This window comes from Dermacentor andersoni, chromosome 11 (assembly GCF_023375885.2).
Source record: "Dermacentor andersoni chromosome 11, qqDerAnde1_hic_scaffold, whole genome shotgun sequence".
In the NCBI taxonomy this organism is placed as follows: domain Eukaryota; kingdom Metazoa; phylum Arthropoda; class Arachnida; order Ixodida; family Ixodidae; genus Dermacentor; species Dermacentor andersoni.
In genome coordinates this window covers 61,172,004-61,189,670 of record NC_092824.1, presented here as the reverse complement: position 1 = coordinate 61,189,670, position 17,667 = coordinate 61,172,004, and the positions used below count along the sequence as shown (strand labels likewise).

The 17,667-nt window shown below is 45.7% G+C and overlaps 1 long non-coding RNA gene across 1 annotated transcript in view; it reads left to right on the top strand.

The window, feature by feature from the left end:
- The first annotated feature begins 402 nt into the window (after positions 1-402).
- The window catches only part of LOC140214216 (uncharacterized), a 359,561-nt gene continuing 342,296 nt past the window's right edge, over positions 403-17,667 (top strand). Inside the window, exon 1 of the long non-coding RNA XR_011891138.1 lies at positions 403-933. This is a non-coding gene — a long non-coding RNA (uncharacterized lncRNA). The remainder of the gene's footprint in view (positions 934-17,667) is intronic.

The window sequence follows — 17,667 nt, the reverse complement described above, 5'->3', positions numbered from 1 at the left end:
CTAACCCCCGTTTTCTAAACCTTTTAACCGGCACTGCCATTTTTATGCATCCTAATGCAAAAGTTGAAGCCCGGTAACGAAGGCGTATGTAACTGTTTGCAGACACGCACAATGTTTACGCTGTTAATTTCTACAGCTTCGGCAATACCGGTGACTTTCATTCCTAAAACCGGCGCGTTTGAAGGCGCTGATGTGATCCGGTGTTTCAGCCTGCCACGCAAGCGCCAGGATCGGTGAAAATTTGGGTCCTACAGAATTCAGTGCGTTGACCGTGGCCCGCAGCACCGTGGAGATGAGGTGTTGCCGCAGCGCATGCGCACAAGGGCGCTGTGGCCGAGCGCTTCTGCGCTTCACGAACCCTCTAATTCGGCTTAACCTGTTCAGTGCGCCTGTACTGTAGTCTAGCGTGCTGCCGGACAACGAAGATTACGTGCGTTGCACTCTGGTCTAGCGTCTCCGGCGTGAGATAAACACTGTTCCCGCGCTGCCCGCGTCAGCGCGAGCCGAATGCCGCCAGTCGCGCTGGCTGAGCGTTGACGCTAGACTGTAGAGCGTCCGCTTTGCAACTGCGTAGCGGTAACTGCTCCGCGCGTGCCCGCGCTACGCCGGATTATATCCGCGCCCTAATTAGGGACTGCAGTGATCCTTTTTACGTTTTCGCGACGATGAAGGATTGCGACAATTGTTTGGCTTCGACCGTGGCGGCATCGTTTTCATCGACGAACTGCGCGGGAGGACCTTGAACAACGTAGGCGACTCAGCGTGGTAGTGCCGGTGTTACTACGACAGTGTTCGTCGCGTTGTGGTTTTATTGTAAAGAACATTTTTATTCTGACGGCAAGAGGATACGGTGGGTATCCACGAGTGAACGGCATTCCGTATTGTGCGCCGCGTCGCCCTTGCATTGTAGAAGGGAACTGGCCATTTCATGAGGTGAGTGCTTTTCATCACATGTATGCGGGGCGTGCTTAGTTTCAGCTTTGCTAAACGCTTTGGAAGGGGATTCAAGTTCTTTGCTAGGTATACTTCTGAGGCCGCAGCTTCAGTCTGTCCGCATAGGAACTGCTAATTCGCCCTATTACTGCGACGACCAGAACGAAATCGTTAATTTGTTTGGTAGTCACGCGTGTATAGGAAAAGCGAGCTGTTGCTTTCTGGACGTAGAGTTGGCTATAGCAAATACTGTTTTCCTTCTCGGTGCTTTTTTTTCTTACATCAGGAGGATTTATATCACCGCGGCGCGGTGAAACAAAAGGAGCAAAATACATTACAGAGTATGTTCGAAGGTGGGGTTAGCTTAAACGATCGCTGTTTATTTGCCTATAGAGCAAGAGTACCTCCATCCAAATTTTCGCTGGAAGACGCACAATGTGTTGCAACGGGAGCAATGTGCGTCTTAAATAGCCTTCTAACCCTAGGTAAATTTACCCGCGGGTAATATAACTCATGCAAGCGGGCCTTCAACTGCCAAGAACTGGCACTCCTTTAACCCGGACTCGTGAATCGGTGGCTATGACGTTGCGTCGCTGATCAGGTGGTGGCCGGCTTAATTCCCGGCCTCGACGGCCACATAGAAATTGGGGGCGGCTTACAAAAAACGCTCGCGTATTCTGATTTAGGTACACGTTCATGGACGCCAGATGTTCAAACTTGATACAGTATCTTCGAATACGGCGTCCCCCCATAACCTAATACGGAGTGTGGGGTGGGCGAATCCCATAGTTTTAGCCGTCACGCCTTTAGCAGGTGCTCGTCAGTGATTAAGTGTCAGCGTCGATCGGCTAAGCACGGGCGTAAGCGCATGTCCTTATCATGCCCCAATCTCGCTCGCTTCATGATCGCATGACAGGGAGGCGCAAGTTAAGCCCGGCGCAAGCAGTGACGTCGCTCGTGGGCGACTGCAGAGGGAAACCGTGACGCTTTTCGGGCAGTTCAGTTTTTATTTTTTTCGATGAAAGTGGCCAGTATTCATTAGGCCGTAGAAATTAGCACTGTCGACTTTTTTTTTTGCATTTTATGAACTCGAATGATATGCGTGCAATGAATCTTCCATTAGGACGAATGACCTGTTTGTTTTGGTTAACTTGTTCTAATTCGCCAATTTCTACAACTACCGTGAGTCAGTTTACATATATATGCTGCTGTTGTAAAAAAAAGAAAATAGCAAGAAATCGCTTAGTTATCGCATTCTCCACACATTTGATAACTTTCGAACGCATTCTTTATGAAACGTTCTGTGTGCCAGAAACCGGGACTACATTCATAAAAAATACATTTTATGAGAACATCTCGCCATTTATAGGCGTTGCGTGGCTTTCAGTCGCACGCTACCGACTTTTATGCATGTTTATTATCGTAATACTATTCTTGTAAGTTTGCTACTATCGCTCATTGTCTGAGACTGTGACGTTGTGAACGTGCCTAGGGTGAAACCTGGCTCCTCTGCGATTTCGGTCCCATGAACGGGAGCACCGAGACGACGGCTTTCCGACCTGGGCGTGATGTCACGGAACAGTGGGACATGGCGCTGAAGACATGCTGACTGTCAAAAAAGCATCAAAAACGTCAAGGCTGTCAAAAAAGCGGGCATAGACGATATTCTAATAGACATTAAGAGAAAAAAATTGCGCTGGACAGGTCATGTAATGCGCAGACTAGATAACCGTTGGACCATTAGGGTAACAGAATGGGTACCAAGAGAAGGGAAGCGCAGTATAGGACGGCAGAAGACTAAATGGAGTGATGAAATTAGGAAATTTGCGGGTGCTATTTGGAGTCGGTTGGTGCAGGACAGAGGTAATTGGAGATCGCAGGGAAAGGCCTTCGTCCTGCAGTGGATATGAATAGGCTGATGATGATGATACTGCGGATATAAGGCGTAAATTTGGTGCTGTGCTGGTTGCTGCGCAGCTGTCATAAACCTGCTTCTCTTGCGCACGATACCCTTGACTCCCAATTCTAACTATCTAGCCATAATCAAGGCACACGCAGTTAGAACTGCCCTTAAGAGCTCGTCTATAAACACATTTGAATCATTTAAATACATTTATAAATCGTTTTAGAATGCAGCTCTTAGGCGGTCATTTCTGAGTTGAGCGTCGACGTCCCTTGGCGTCGTTCCTCAGCCTAACCGAGCAAACGAGCACAGCGAAGGACGAAAGAGCGAACGGGGAGCGCAGCGAGGGATTAAAGACGGTGATAGCGAATATAATGCGATGAGGAAAGTGGATGAGGAGGGGGCAGCGGAACCATGAGGCCGAAAGCGGGGGAGGAAGCTATAGCGAAAGCGTGAGAAGAAAAGCGTAGTGTCACGCAAGACGTGTTCTGGGGCGACGATCGCTACGAGATGGCTCCAGGTTAGCGCGCATCGTCTGTTCACCTGTGACGCCATCGATAAGGCACGCGGCAAGCGCGTCCACCGATACCATATATGGAAGCAAAGTGCTGCGTGAGCTGAAGTCTGTCTGTGGCTGCTGCTGTGAAATGCGCCTCAGCGTCACCCACGCGCTGTCCCTCACGATTTACCGATTAGCGAGGCAGTCACGCCACACTTCGCTTCGTCTGCAACGTGGTGCACGAGACAAATTGTCTGCGCCAGCCAATATTTTGCGGAATGAAAGCACGTATAGAGCTGCGCTCAAATTTCGCATTATTGAGTATCGTAATCGTCGGTGAATTTTTTTCTCGGCAGCTCCACTAGTCTTGATGAGGAATGTTGTGCTTAAACAAAAAACAAAAATGAATTATGCTGAATGCAAGGAATAATTTTTTTATTTAGGTTGTAAATCGAATTATCAAGTTTACAACTTCGTTATTAAACAATGAAGAAAATATGCCACAGTTCCGTACACTGCACCTAATAAAAAACTAAAGCGCAAAATTGGTGTATTGGGATGTGGTTTACATCACTCTGAAACAAACCACCAATTTGTGAGGAACACTCTGGCGAAATTATTGTACATTGTAAAAAGATCCGACGTAGGCTTTACATTCACAAACCTAATTTGTCCGTCGTATATGCTCTAACGGATACAGTTTACAAAACTAGAATATCAGATTTCGGCGCAGCTGCTTTGTAAACTTAGGGCTTCCATTTTTGAAGGTTGCCAATTTCGGGGAACTATATAAACATTCCAGGCTGTACAATTCCGATTCTTAGACCCACAAGAGTTTACGTTCTATGTGAAATGCAGCACTTTTTATTCGAATCAGTCACGTGGTCGAGTCGTATAAAGTCGCAGTTCTGCCGGAAGTGTTAAGCATTGATAGCGATAACCAAGCATATTCAACTACATGAAGCAAGGTTCGTAGCTTTGTAGATCCTATAAATTGCAGTATTCTTTCGTTTACTAATTAAGAAGCATGGTCTCACGTATGCATAGGCAAACATTAACAGATTTCATTTGATGAACGCGAAAATTGGCTTGATGAAGAGAGACTGAAGCGGAATCCAACGCTTTGTGTTTTTTTTACCTTCAGCCCGTTCCTGAAACTTCAGACTGCCCTCTACAGACTGCAAGGTGGCAAAAGTAATGCCTGTATTTAAAAGCAGCAATAAAAGTTCAAGCGAAATTTATCTTCCCGCCTCACTGATATGCATTTGATGCGAAATGCTGAGCACGTTATCGCCTTTCACATATTCTCGCATATTGAATCTAAATTTTTTTGCTCAATACAGCGTAAACTGTCACTCAAATTCATGTCAGACTTACACTTCGACATAAACAGCAACAACAACAAAAAAATCGGTTGCACCTTTCTGTATAAATTAAAAGAAATATAGAGAGAATTCGACCCCGTAGCACCTTGACTCCTTATGCGCAACTGTCTGCACTTAAACTAGGCTCATTAACCCTGTCATGGCTTCATAATTTTCAGTTTAATATGCGGCAGTTCACGGCTGTTAACTTTTCCTCTCACCTTTCTGACGTTTCTTCTGGTGTGACCCAAGGCAGCGAACTCGCAGTAGTACTCCTTTTAATTTGCATCACCGACTTGCAGAACAACAGATTTTCTTGGGTGTGATTGTTTGTTGACAATTGTATTTTATAGTATTTTTATTTTGTTGCAATAACAATTATATGGGCACTCCAGGCACACTTCTGCTGTTACCATTGCCGTCGCCGTGAGGTTTCGTATAAAGTTCAAGGGCGATAATATTGTCACTGCGTGGCGGATGCTGTATGTGCGAGTCAAAGCGGGCGAAGGGGAGCCGTCGAACGTGGCTCAATCTCGCGTGTGCGAGCGTAGAGGGCGGGCCGGAAGGGCGCACTCTCCTGTCGCGTGCAAGGCACGGGGGTGAGGAGAGGGAGAAGTGCGTTTTTCTGCGGCGGCTGCTGCTTACGGTGCGGCCGTGCGGGCGCCGTATCTTGAAAGCGATCTGCGATGCTTGCAGTGTGCGCGTAGTGCCGGTAGCTTCGTACGCGCTGTGCTTTCGACGATTCGTACGCGTTGAAGCGAGAGATGCACGAAGGTCAATTGGCTCGCGGCTCCTGCATCGGTTCGTAGTTCCAGCGTATTCACAGACAGTTTCCGCTGTCATCCAGTGATGTGTGTACATGTTTACCTGTGCGCGCGTGACACCGTGCTGGTTAATTTAGTTAAAACACGCTGACCGGCTAGTTGGATTGAATCCATGGTAGAATGTGTAATCGTGACTGAACGAGGATGTAGAAAGAAGCAGACACACAAAGGCAGCGCTGTCTCCGTGTGTCTGTTTCTTTCTACGTCCTCGTTGATCCACACTTACACAATCTATCATTGTTAATTTAGTTAGTAAGCGAAGGTTTACATGTTTATACGGCCGATAAAACTACTACTTTTACTTCGTACAGCTACCTACTAATTTGCTATCGCAATCGGTGCTTCGCCTTTCGGGTGAAACCGTGACCTTTTATTTTATTTGCAGATACGGCAGCCCCAAGAGGGCTATTGCAGGAGTGGGTGAATACGATATGTGGTAAATACGAAGCACAATAAAAAAGTAGACGTAGACGGGAGAACATGGTTAAAGGGAGTACTCAATAGCTTCCCCAAATTCTTTGGTAAGCAAAGGATGGAACCAGGCGGGTCATTTGAAAGCTCAACAGTCGTGGAAAAAAAGACTATTTAAAAGTGTTATTGCGAGCGAAAAATAGCGATAAATTCAACTGAATGCTGTTTCTCGTTATTAGGGGCTTTGCACGTTCCAGCTGTGTTAGGGGGGGGGGCATAATGTGGGGAGCAAAACAGAGTGTAGAAGTTTCAGAGAACTAAAGTGACGCCGGTGGGATAGAGGGGGTAGACCAAGCATAACGCAGATGAGATGACGGTGAAAACATTCTTTCGTAGCGGCAGTACATGAATTGGTCCCGTCGGTAGTTACGCTGCATTAGCATTGGTTCCACTAGCAGTTCGACTCATCACGTGGCACTCCAAAATGATCTTTAACACATTAGTGACTGCAGCGTGCTACGTGGCTTATGTCCCTGCAAGTGTTGAAGTGGAAGGTAACTTTCTCAAAAACTACTTACATTTTCTACCAATTCAATGCTAATAATGTGACTTAGATTATATTTTGTTGGGCTAATTACATCATTTACATCTCTACTATTGCGTCCCGATTATCAGGGTCGTGCGCATCAACTTAATATCCCGTCCAACCTTTAAATACCAGCTTGCATAACTATCGTTTGGTCTCAACTGGTTTGCCTCTTCTATAGAATCGCAAAAATATCTCGTTGACCTTCTGGAGTGCATTCAAAATAGGGCGAGTCGTTTCATTTGAAATAATTATACTTAGCCTTTCAAGCGTAACTCGAACACAGCTCGACCTGTAATTGCAACCGTTAAGTATTTATTCTCCGTGACATTGACATTTCATCATTATTTTACAATTTCATTCACACAGCTGCTCTATATGTATCAAATCCTAAAGCAGCATCCTGGACGTCACAAAGACTGCACAATTAGTTTAGATATGCCCACATTTACGTCACTGGAGGCGATTTAGATTTTTCAGCTCTGGAACTGACTTTAAAGGGGCCCTGAACCACTTCCTTTATCGAAGGGGACACAGGCGTTTGAAGTGAAAATAGGCTATTTCAGAAACACAATGTCGCAAAAAGTACTTCTATGCGTTCAGCAGAAGCGGAGTTATTGGCAATCCAACACGACCTCCGCTGTGCTCCCGTTCCTCCTTCAATGCCTTGCACTGCGAAGGCTACGGCGGAGTTAGGCGTGCCCACAACGCTCCGCCGTCTAAATCTCACTGTGGCGCACAGTTCAAATTTCATTTCAGATGTTAACGTAGACACCACGAATTCCGCCTTCGGTGCTTAACGACGCGCTAAACGTAAGCGAAGCGCGGTTGCCCCCAGCGAGCCACAGTGCCCTTAGCCAGTGGACTCGTGGCGGCACCCCGCGGCGGCCGCAAGTCTGGCTACACCACCCCACCACAGCAACAGTGCACTCCGACAGCGAGCGGCCGCCGACGCCGACCACCTCAACTGCACGACCCACTACGACAGATCACGGCCGACTAGACAGCCACGTGGCTGGGACGTGCTGATTTGAACCAGCATGGCTGCCGGATTGAATCGTCGTGGCTTTGGTGAAATCCGAGGCGACTGGAGCCTGGAGTAAAGCGAACTGGACCAGCCAGATGGCCTGACAGACTGTCTTTTTCTCCTTACTTTCTACTCCTTACTTTTGTTCCTTTTGTGCTTTCAACATCTCCTGTGGCGCTGACAAACGCCTGCCCTGAGTCGAAAGGGATCAGGACCACTTACTATATCTACGCCATGTAGCCAACCGCAGTTAGTTGTCAGATATCGGCGAAGAACAACTTTCTAAGGGATTGACGAAATAATGCGTCCGTTGACGAAATAGTGCGTCGAGAAAAGAGTAAGGGCAGGGCCTTCTGCTGAAAAGAGAGCGTTTGGGAGAAAGGTGACTTCGCGATCCGCTCACGAGCTCTACGCACCGCCTACGACAGCAAAACTTGGCTGAGGTGTTTACAGCAGCGTGTGCTACCTGCGGACTATGTTATTTTACCACGCCCGATGGGTGACTCAGGGCCCCTTTAAGGGAAGGGCGCTCTTTGGCCATATCTGCCCTCGCGCTACTCAATACCACCATCATCATCATCACTTTTAGAGAGAACTCGCAGAACTCTCTCGCACTCAGGGAGTTACTAGAACTCACTCTGAGAACTAACTTTGACAACTTACTCTGAGAACTTACTCCGAGAATTCACCCTGAGGATTCACTCTGAGAACTGATTCCGAGAACTCAGAGTGAGAACCCAGTTTAATTGAATTGCATGGGTGCTGCTAATGCCGATCTAAAACTGGTACAGCGTAACACACGAAACAACAAACAAGCCGAGCCGACCAGATAAAGGAACAGAGCGCTGACTTCCAACTGGTTTATTGGCAAGTTGCACGAAATATATACCTACAAGAAAGCGTCAGGACATGTTGTCACAACACTTCATAACACGCCACACCGATAGAAGGTGGTGAACATCATGGGTCATAGAACGCGCAATTCTGTCATACAAGGTTAAACTGATCAAGAAATCTTGCTTCCTGTGGAGATAGGCACAAAGATGGCGCGCTAACGCACGTGCTGCCAACCCTTGCTATGAGATCAGCTTCAATGATCTCCCGCGTAAGTTGTGATCGGTGCTTTTTTAACACTTCACACCGATAAAAATTCGGTTTACAACCACAGTCGCGACAGTGAACTCCTTAGTGTTCCTGTATAGCTCGGTGCACATTGTAATCATGTTCTTTTAGCCTTTCATTAAGGAACCGAACAATTTGGCCTGTATATCTCTTCTCGCATGATAGTAGAATTGAATAAACAACAACAACGGAACACCGAAAACTCTTCTTGTGCATGGTCGAACAGACAGTAGTGCGCGGATGAAACGCATTTACGACAGTAAATGTAGGCTACGCAGGCTCTGTACTGTCATAAACAGACAGTAAAGAGTAACACATTTGAAAATTACCTCGTGTAATAAGTAAACAAGTAATTGTGTATGTTACACTAATGAACTTTTCACGAAGGTGAGCTATGTGACTGATGCTAATGAAAGACTAGAAGCTGTCCTTCCGAGAAGCTCATAACCGCTTTGAGAAATGGGAGATTTCGACGCCAATAATTTTTAGAGCATGATCAGCTGCCGGCAATCTCACACACAAAAGGGAAGCTGGACAGTCGAAGAGGACATCCACGACTCCCATAGTAGGCCCATGTGAGTGACGTCATTGAATGTGCCTCACAGGTGGGCGAGCATCGATCGAGCGTCCCTCTGCAGGCGTGATCTCAGGTCGCTTCATAGCCGCCCGACTGTTAGCCGCAAGCAGTTACGTCACGTGTGGGCGTCTACTATAGGGGTCAACATTGGGCTCTCCGGCTGTTCAATTTGGCTTTTCTTCGAGAAATTAATTGGAATTGATTACTCTGTAAAAATTATCTACCTCCAAATCTCGCACTTCTTGAAATATTTACGAGTTCCTCGAACGGCGCGCTTCAAGTCTTTATATTGAATCAATCGCATAGCTAATTTGTTCAAAAAGTTCAATAGTCAAATTTAAATGCCTATTGTCTATATAATACATAAAGTTAAATTCTAACGTATGGTTTTGTAATAAAAGCAATTGAAATAAAGTCATTTCTTGATCTAGGTTGTCCTATATTGAAGGAGCTGCAATGCATTTCGTGAAACACACACTATATACGCGACATGCTGAAACGTATATATTGTAAACTAACACATATGAAGAAAAATAATATCTACTAGCAAATGAAGATTGCCTCTATTATTCTAAAATATGGGTGCTATTAACCGAAGAAATGATCCCATGAAAAGGAACGTCAGCACTCAAAGAAGAAACGAGAATATAAAACTTACACTGCTGGCATGTTGCCTACGAAAATTTCGCGGGTCCTCTTCGTATAGCGTAGCTGGTACGATAGCAGTCAAAGCAAGGATATAGATACAGGCTTCGAAAGTGCCCGTGTTTGAACTAGCTTCTACCTAAAGGGTTCAGTCAAAGCTAGCCCCGCCAGAGAAAGCTCGTCCTTTTTTGTTTATTGAAGTGAATGTTAGGAGAGGTTGGCGCCTTTATGGTGGCACCGGCTACTCCTTGTCACTTGGCAAAGGAAACAAATTTGCGTAGAAAGGAAGAATAGCGACACAAAATATAACACTCAGTAGAACACCGGATCACTAAAAAATATACAGTCCAGCAGTACATGAGTCGCAAAGTTCTGTGCACTAGTTCAGTCCACATACGCATATGTAAAGTCAGATGTTTTGACCAGCCAAAACACACAACACATGTAATACACTGCAAGTACAGAACAGAATTATACATGTTGCGTAAAAGATGCGATCCCCCATAACCCAATTATGAACTACTAACAACGTTTATGTAACTCATTAACGTACTCGGATCATCTGATACTTAATATTTTCCCAAAATGTTGGTCTCCTCTAAAAACTTTTTCAGAGCAAGAAGTGCTCTTTTTTGAAGGCCCGCAGTTGGCCATGGGCGAAGTATCTTTTTAAGAGTGAATGGTCTTCTGTCTAATATAAACAAATTAGCTTGCAGTACCGTTCATTGTGTATCGCATTTCGTGCATTCGAGAAGAAGATGATGCACATCTTCGTCTGGATGGCCACAAGAACACTGCGGACTAGAGATACGTTTTATCCTGTACAAGAAGTGTTTCGTAAATGCAGTACCAAGACGCAGCCGGTGTACCAATGTTTCAAATTTTGTGTTGTCTCTTAGAGTTTCCGGCACTGATAAGTTTATACATGGATCTATAGAGTATAACCCCGAGTTTTTAGTTTGCTGGTCAAACCAGGTAGTTACGCTGAGGCGACAAGGAATCTATCTCAGGATCAGACGGACTTCACTACTCAATAGGGGAAGATTGGCTGTCTCTGCGTTATTGTGCGCTCGATTCGCAGCTGCGTCCGCTGCAGTATTACCAGGAATATTGCAGTGCCCAGGTATCCACTGAAATGCAATTACGTGGTTCATTGCGCTTGCTTTTGTAAGTTCTTTCAGCGTCTCATACAATAACGCAGTGTTCAAAGAATTTTTCTTATTGCTCTGCAGTAATGTGAGAGCGGCTTGCGAATCGCTAAAGATAACCCATTTTGCGAATGTTTTTCTGACGTTATGAAACGCAAAGCACACAGGATTGCAAATAGTTCTGCCATGGTGGAAGATGTCTCCCGGGATAATTTAAATGTTTGCTCTAGCGCTAAATGTGGAATGACGAATGCTGAAGTCGAGGAATTTTTATGACACGAACCATCTGTATAAACGTGGATGTACTGGGGATATGAGGAGTAAATTTGGAAGAGTGCCAGTTGTTGTGCGGCTACTATGAACATGTCTCTCTTAGATATAATCCCTTCAACTGATAATTCTATTTGAGGACATGTTAACATCCAGGGAGGGTAACTAACATTCACTTTGCATAATTCAAATCTTGGTAATAACGCCTTATGTTCTCGAACAACATCGTGAATTCTGCTTTTGTTTCTTTCGGTGAGCGCGAGGTTTAATGGATGCTTTTCGTGTTGGGTTAAAATGCGATAAATATGTCGGCATGTTTCAACCGTTCGTATGACTGGAAATGGGGGTGACGAGCTTCAGCAATTACTAAAGAACTCGAGGTAGCCTGCGGAACCCCAAGACACACCGTAGCCCCCTTGCTAGTAAATGTTGAAGACGTTCGTCAGAAGTTTGCGATAAACCATGGAGAATAGGGGCCGAGTAAGAAATTTTTTTTTTTATGAGTGCGTTATGAACTTGTAGTAGCGAAGAGATTGATCCCCCCCACGTTGTGCCAGCGAGTCGCTGAAGTACATTTATTACTGCATTGGTCTGCTTTTCAATTGCGCGGATGTGTGATGCCCATGTTAGCTGGCGGTCAAGAATAACTCCAAGAAATTTATGCTCTTTCACTAACATCAAACTTTGCCCATTAAGTGTAAGTTGGAAATTATTTAGCTGTCGTCTAGTGAAAGGAAGTACGGCTGTCTTTGCGTATGAAAGACACATGCCTCTTTCTTTTAAAAAGGTGTCGATACTATCAAGACCCTCTTGCAGCGTTGTTTGAATGTCTTGTATATGAGATCTAGAGGCCCATATGCAGATGTCATCTGCGTACAGAGAATACTGTAGACCAGACGGGAGTTTCTGTGGCAAGGCTGCCATGACACAGTTGAATAAAAACGGACTGAGAACACTGCCCTGCGGAACGCCCTGCGTGATGCTGTGATAATTACTTTCTCCTTCAATTGTTTCCATAAATATTTTTCTCTCTTTCAAGACATTTGATACCCATCGCAGTGTTCAACCGTGTAGGCCAAGCTCTAACATACCAGCAAGGACGTGTATGTGAGTTACAGTGTCGAATGCTCTTTGAATGTCTAAGAATACTGCTACTGTCACATTTCCGCAAATTCGTTCATGTTCGACGCATGTGACAATGTCTAATACTGCATCCATTGTACACCGATTTTGTCGAAAACCGGTCATGTGGTCGGAAAACACATTTGTGTGTTCGCACCACCATTGCAGTCGACTGTCTATCATCTTCTCCATTAATTTGGAAAAACAGCTTGTGAGACTGACGGGTCGGTAGGAGTCAAGACAAAGTGGAGTCTTTCCTGGTTTTAGCGCAGGAATTACCCGACCTAATTTCCATGAATCAGGAAGGGTCTCTCTTATCCAGATATCATTAAATATCTCCAATAGAGTCATTCTTCCTACTGGACCTAGGTTCTTTAGCATCACATACGTAACACCCTCTGGGCCTGCGGTTGTTTTTGTACGGCATGACGAAAGAGCACTTTTCAATTCATTTAAACTAAACTCACAGTCAAGCTGAGGATGTTGTGACATAAAGCACGCACGAACCTTCTGTTCTGCAAGTGTTGTCGTATTTGCGAATTGTAGGCAAGTAAACGGAATTCCTGGTCTGGATATAAGTTGACAGAATTCGTCAGAAACATATATTTCCGGAGTGCTTCGAGCTACGGCAAGGGCTCGGAAGGGATGGCTCTGGGTAACTGGACCACTAAAAGATCGGACAACGGACCATATTCTGGGAACTGGAGTAAACGGAGACAACGACGCGCAGTATTCTCGCCATCTTCTCGTACCTAATTTTTGTAAGCGTCTGCGCGAAGTTGACTGAACTTTCTGCGCCATCTTGTAGTCATCCAGCTTTCCACTGCGGCGGTAAGCCCGTTCTGCGCGTCTTCGAATTGCCCTTAGGCATTCATATTCCCCATCGACTGTAGCGTATTCATTCGGAACAATGACTTGCTTTGTGCACATCTTGTAAGACTCGCACAATATATTTGCAAAACTTTGAAAGTTCGGATTTTCGCCCAATGAGCTACTTAAATGGTGCCGAAAACTTTGCCAATTAGTATATTTTGAGCAGCGCCGGGTCCCCTCACTCCGTATGAGGTGATGTTTTACCAGGATAGGAAAATGATCACTATCGTGCGTTTCTATGTCTGTTGTCCATTCAACGCCATCAAGAAGGTCTTGTGAGCAAAGCGTGACATCTATACAGCTTGAGTAACGAAACCCCCGCAAGAACGTTGAAGAGCTGTCATTTAACACGACCAGATTACTTTTTTCTGCGGCAGTCTCTATAATGCTTCCGCGGGAATCATTATATTCACTGCCCCAGATGACGTTATGTGCGTTGAAGGCCCCACAAACTAGCACATGTGAGTTTGCGATACTAAACACATTCACCAAGCTGTCTACTGATAATTTGCTAGAACATTGTAGATAAAGATTGATCACTGTGACGCTTGTATTTCTAAAAGATATCTTGCATGCTACGAACTCCGGTATATTTAAATCGCTCGACTGTATTAAATAGGACGGCAGGTCTTTTCTCACGCATAACATCGCTCTGCTACTTCCAGCAATCCGCGATGATTTATATATAACATAGTTCGAAAGACGAAAGTCATCTCGTACGCCTGCCTCCTGTATACATAAAACAGGAAAGTTATGTTGAGCTAGTAGTTTGCGGAAATCAGCTGACTTATTTCGAAGGCTATTAGCATTCCACTGAAATATGAAAACATTGTCATAGCGATTATTCATTGTAAACCTGCAGTGGAGCTGTTGGTGGTTGTGGAAGCACCAACGATTCCATAGAAAGCAGTGCTTTTACCTCTGGAAGGTTGTTTGCGTGTGGAATGGCACTGAGAATTGCACGCAGAGCTGTGAATAGCATGGGCAGGATCATCTGTGCCACGGATAAAGACGCGTAATCACCAAACGACGCTGAAGCTCCATGTGTGCTCGAAGCAGGTCGCTGAAGAACTGACTGAGATGGTCGCTGGGATGACTGGTGTGGTTGAGGCGAATGTTGAGGTAGTCGCTCAGATGTTTAGTGAGGTTGCTGTGTCACTGGCAGAGGGCGTTGTTTAGAAGGTCGGCGAAGTTCACTCGAAGCCTGAGCAAGATGAGTAGTGTTCTCTGGAGGTGGATCGTGTCGCTCGCTGTCAGAGCGTTGTCGACCTCAGAGCTGTAGAATAGTTCATGTTGACCACTTGTTCTTTTTCTTTGTTGGCAGTTGGAGGCGCGCATCTTACAGCATCAAGGTTGGGTGGGGCGCATTACGAGGAGGTATCCTTCCGTATTTCAGCTCGTGTCTGCGCAACCTTGAGGCAGCTCTGCTCTGAGGGCACCCGGAGAAGGAAGCTGTATGGTTTCCGCCACAGTTGGCACACTTTGGCTGACACACAGACTTGCACTCTGAATGGTCGTGGTCTTATGAGCATATCTTGCAGCGACGTGGACTGCGGCAGTTCTTCGATAAATGTCCAAATCTCTGGCAGTTGTAGCATCTCAGAGCAGGGCCGTGATATTCCTCTACGGTATGACTCGTGAAACCTAAATGCACTCGTTGCGGCATTGGTTTGTCTTCTCTGAAATGGAGAATGACAGTTCTCAGAGGGCGTGATTCTACCGCTCCGTCTTCTTGGCGATTGTAGCGTGCCTGACGGCGGGCAGATGTCACGCCAAAGTCCTTCAGGAAGTCAACCAGTTGTTCTTCTGTATACTCAACTGGCACATGGCGTATCTTGCCAACATTCCTGGTATAAGATGCCGGAATGAATGGTTTGACTCCCAACCCAGCCACTTCGCTCATCGACAGTAGATGTCTTGCAGATGAGACTGAAGTAACGTTGACAGAGAAACTTCTATCTCTATTCACGCGGAATGAATGCCGCGGAGACAATTTCAGACGCAGCGCGGTTTGGATTCACTTGCCAGAAGTTGCGTCCTTCCTGTGAGGGTCGAAAAACAACTGAAATATGGTTACGTTGTCAGCATAGCAACTAAGAAAGATAATTAAACTTACATGGAGAATTCGTAACAGAATTGGTCACGACAGCAGTGAGTGATAATGTTGTTTGCAAGCATCGCCGGACTCGACATGTAAAAGCACGTTTTGTCATTGTCTGATGTGGTAGCCTTCCCTCATCTATCACCCAGGAAAAATGTTTCGCGCCCATAAATAAGGATTTAGAGAAGGAAAGTGCATTTTGTAACGCTTGACGTCAACGGCTGGGAAAAGGAGTCGGTTATTTGAAAACAAAGCAGATGGGGGGTAAAGGTGGAGAGAAAGCGTTGTTCGTATTTGGTCTTGTTGATGAGATTGCAGCAGCCACTGAGCAGAGTGTTGGAAGGTTTTTGATTCTTTTAGAGGCCCGAGCTACGGGAACACTGCATTTGGGTGCCACAACGTGAAAGCCAAGTATGCGCATGGTGACCCCCCACTCAGTTGGCCTGTGGTGGAGTCAGTGGGCCGTTCAGCCTTCGACTGCTGGCACGAGCGTCGTGTGCGCACACATTAGCATTTCTGCTGAGCAACTGCTTACATTGAACACGATGATGCTTACTGGCGAGTGCGCAGCGGATAGTAAACGTGCCCCAAAAACTGTCTAATCCTTTAATTGGGTATAAGGCTGATGGTTTTGCGTCGGTCTCAACTCGGTCACCCTAAGGGGTTTCCACAATGCACCGGCTACGTCTGCAGCGCCGCTGCTAGTGTTCCTCATTATGCCACAGTTTGAGACACCTGGCATCAGCCAGGGTGCAGTTTCTATTGCTCAGCATCAGTCACTTCGTGTGCTAGGTCGGCTCGACCTGCTGTTCCTGCGTTTTGTCAGCCATCTGATAAGTTCGAGCGCAACGCTAAATCTTGCTGTCGCTTTTATCGCTTCGTCATTCACATGTTCAAGGAATTTGGTCTTTTTCTGTGTTTTTTGCAACGCTGGCGTGCAGTTGGGATCGTCCAAGTGCCTGATATATATATATATATATATACTAGCCTCACCTGCGGCAAGTTGTTTTTTTATCCACTTTCATTTCCATTAATTTACCGCGTCTTTATTTAATTTATTAAGCCCTATGTACTCCTTGGTGTCAGTGTTTGTTGGCTTCTGATGATATGATCTGTAAATAACACTGCTTTGCTCACTCTGCCAGTACCACGCTAGAGAACCCCACACCTCTAACATCACCCAGCTTTACCAAGATGTCTAACGCTTTCAACTCCTTGAGTCCCACGATCTTCCTCCAGAAAGTCTCCCATTCAGGTCTTCGAGGTTCGCTTGTCTTGTTGCTTTTGTCACAAGTCCCTCATACCCTGTTCACTTCTATGGAAGCGCATCTCGAGGCTTTCCAGTGCCCCCAGGGGTCCTGCAGGCCTTTGTCAGCTGTTCAGACCGTTTTGCTTTCTGGAACGAATGATAACACAGCTATGCAGACCCTGTCATCTTGTGCCATCGTTTTAATTTACATAGCCGGCTTACCGAACGACATATTTTCTTGGGTGCGACTGTTTGTCGACAGTTGCATGGTCCAGTGTGCGATTAGCAATTCCAGTGGCCACGTGACGCTCCAAAATGACTTTGAACGCATCAGTGACTGGTGTGCTACGTGTCTTATGTTCCTGCATTCTAGAAAAAATTACACCCCTTGGGGAGTCACACATCAATAATCGTCATCTGTCTTGCTTGCGTTTCCGTTTCTTGAAAACGCTGCGCTCGTTACTTTCCTGTCGAGAATGCTCTGTCATGCTGACAACGCGCCTGCCGTTCGTGACTTGAATGTATCGGTGTCGCAGAGTTAAAGAAAGGAAATGCTGGAAAGACAGATGACGATTATCGTTGTGGCAAATATACACCCCAAAGGGTGCAACTGTTTTCGGAGTGTGTAAGTGTTGAAACTCTGCAAAAAGTGTTGACTCGCAATTTTACTACATTTTGATTATTACCAAGGTAGCCTGAACCAATCCTTCGTGCACTAATCAAATCATTTCCACCTCTGCTACCGCTTCCCGTTGATTAGCGCGCTGCAACTTAATACACCCGTCTAACCTTTAGAATTTAGCCTGCGTAACTATCGTTTGGTCAAAGCTATTATGCCTCTTCTATATAATCGCCTCATCGAAAATACCTCGTTGACCTACTGGGGGGCATTAAAATGGGGCGAGCTGTTTTATTCGAAATAATTATACTTAGCTTTTCAAGCGTAAGTCGAATACATTTCTACCTGGCATTGCAACCGTTAGGTAAATTCGTCGTTACATTACCATTTAATA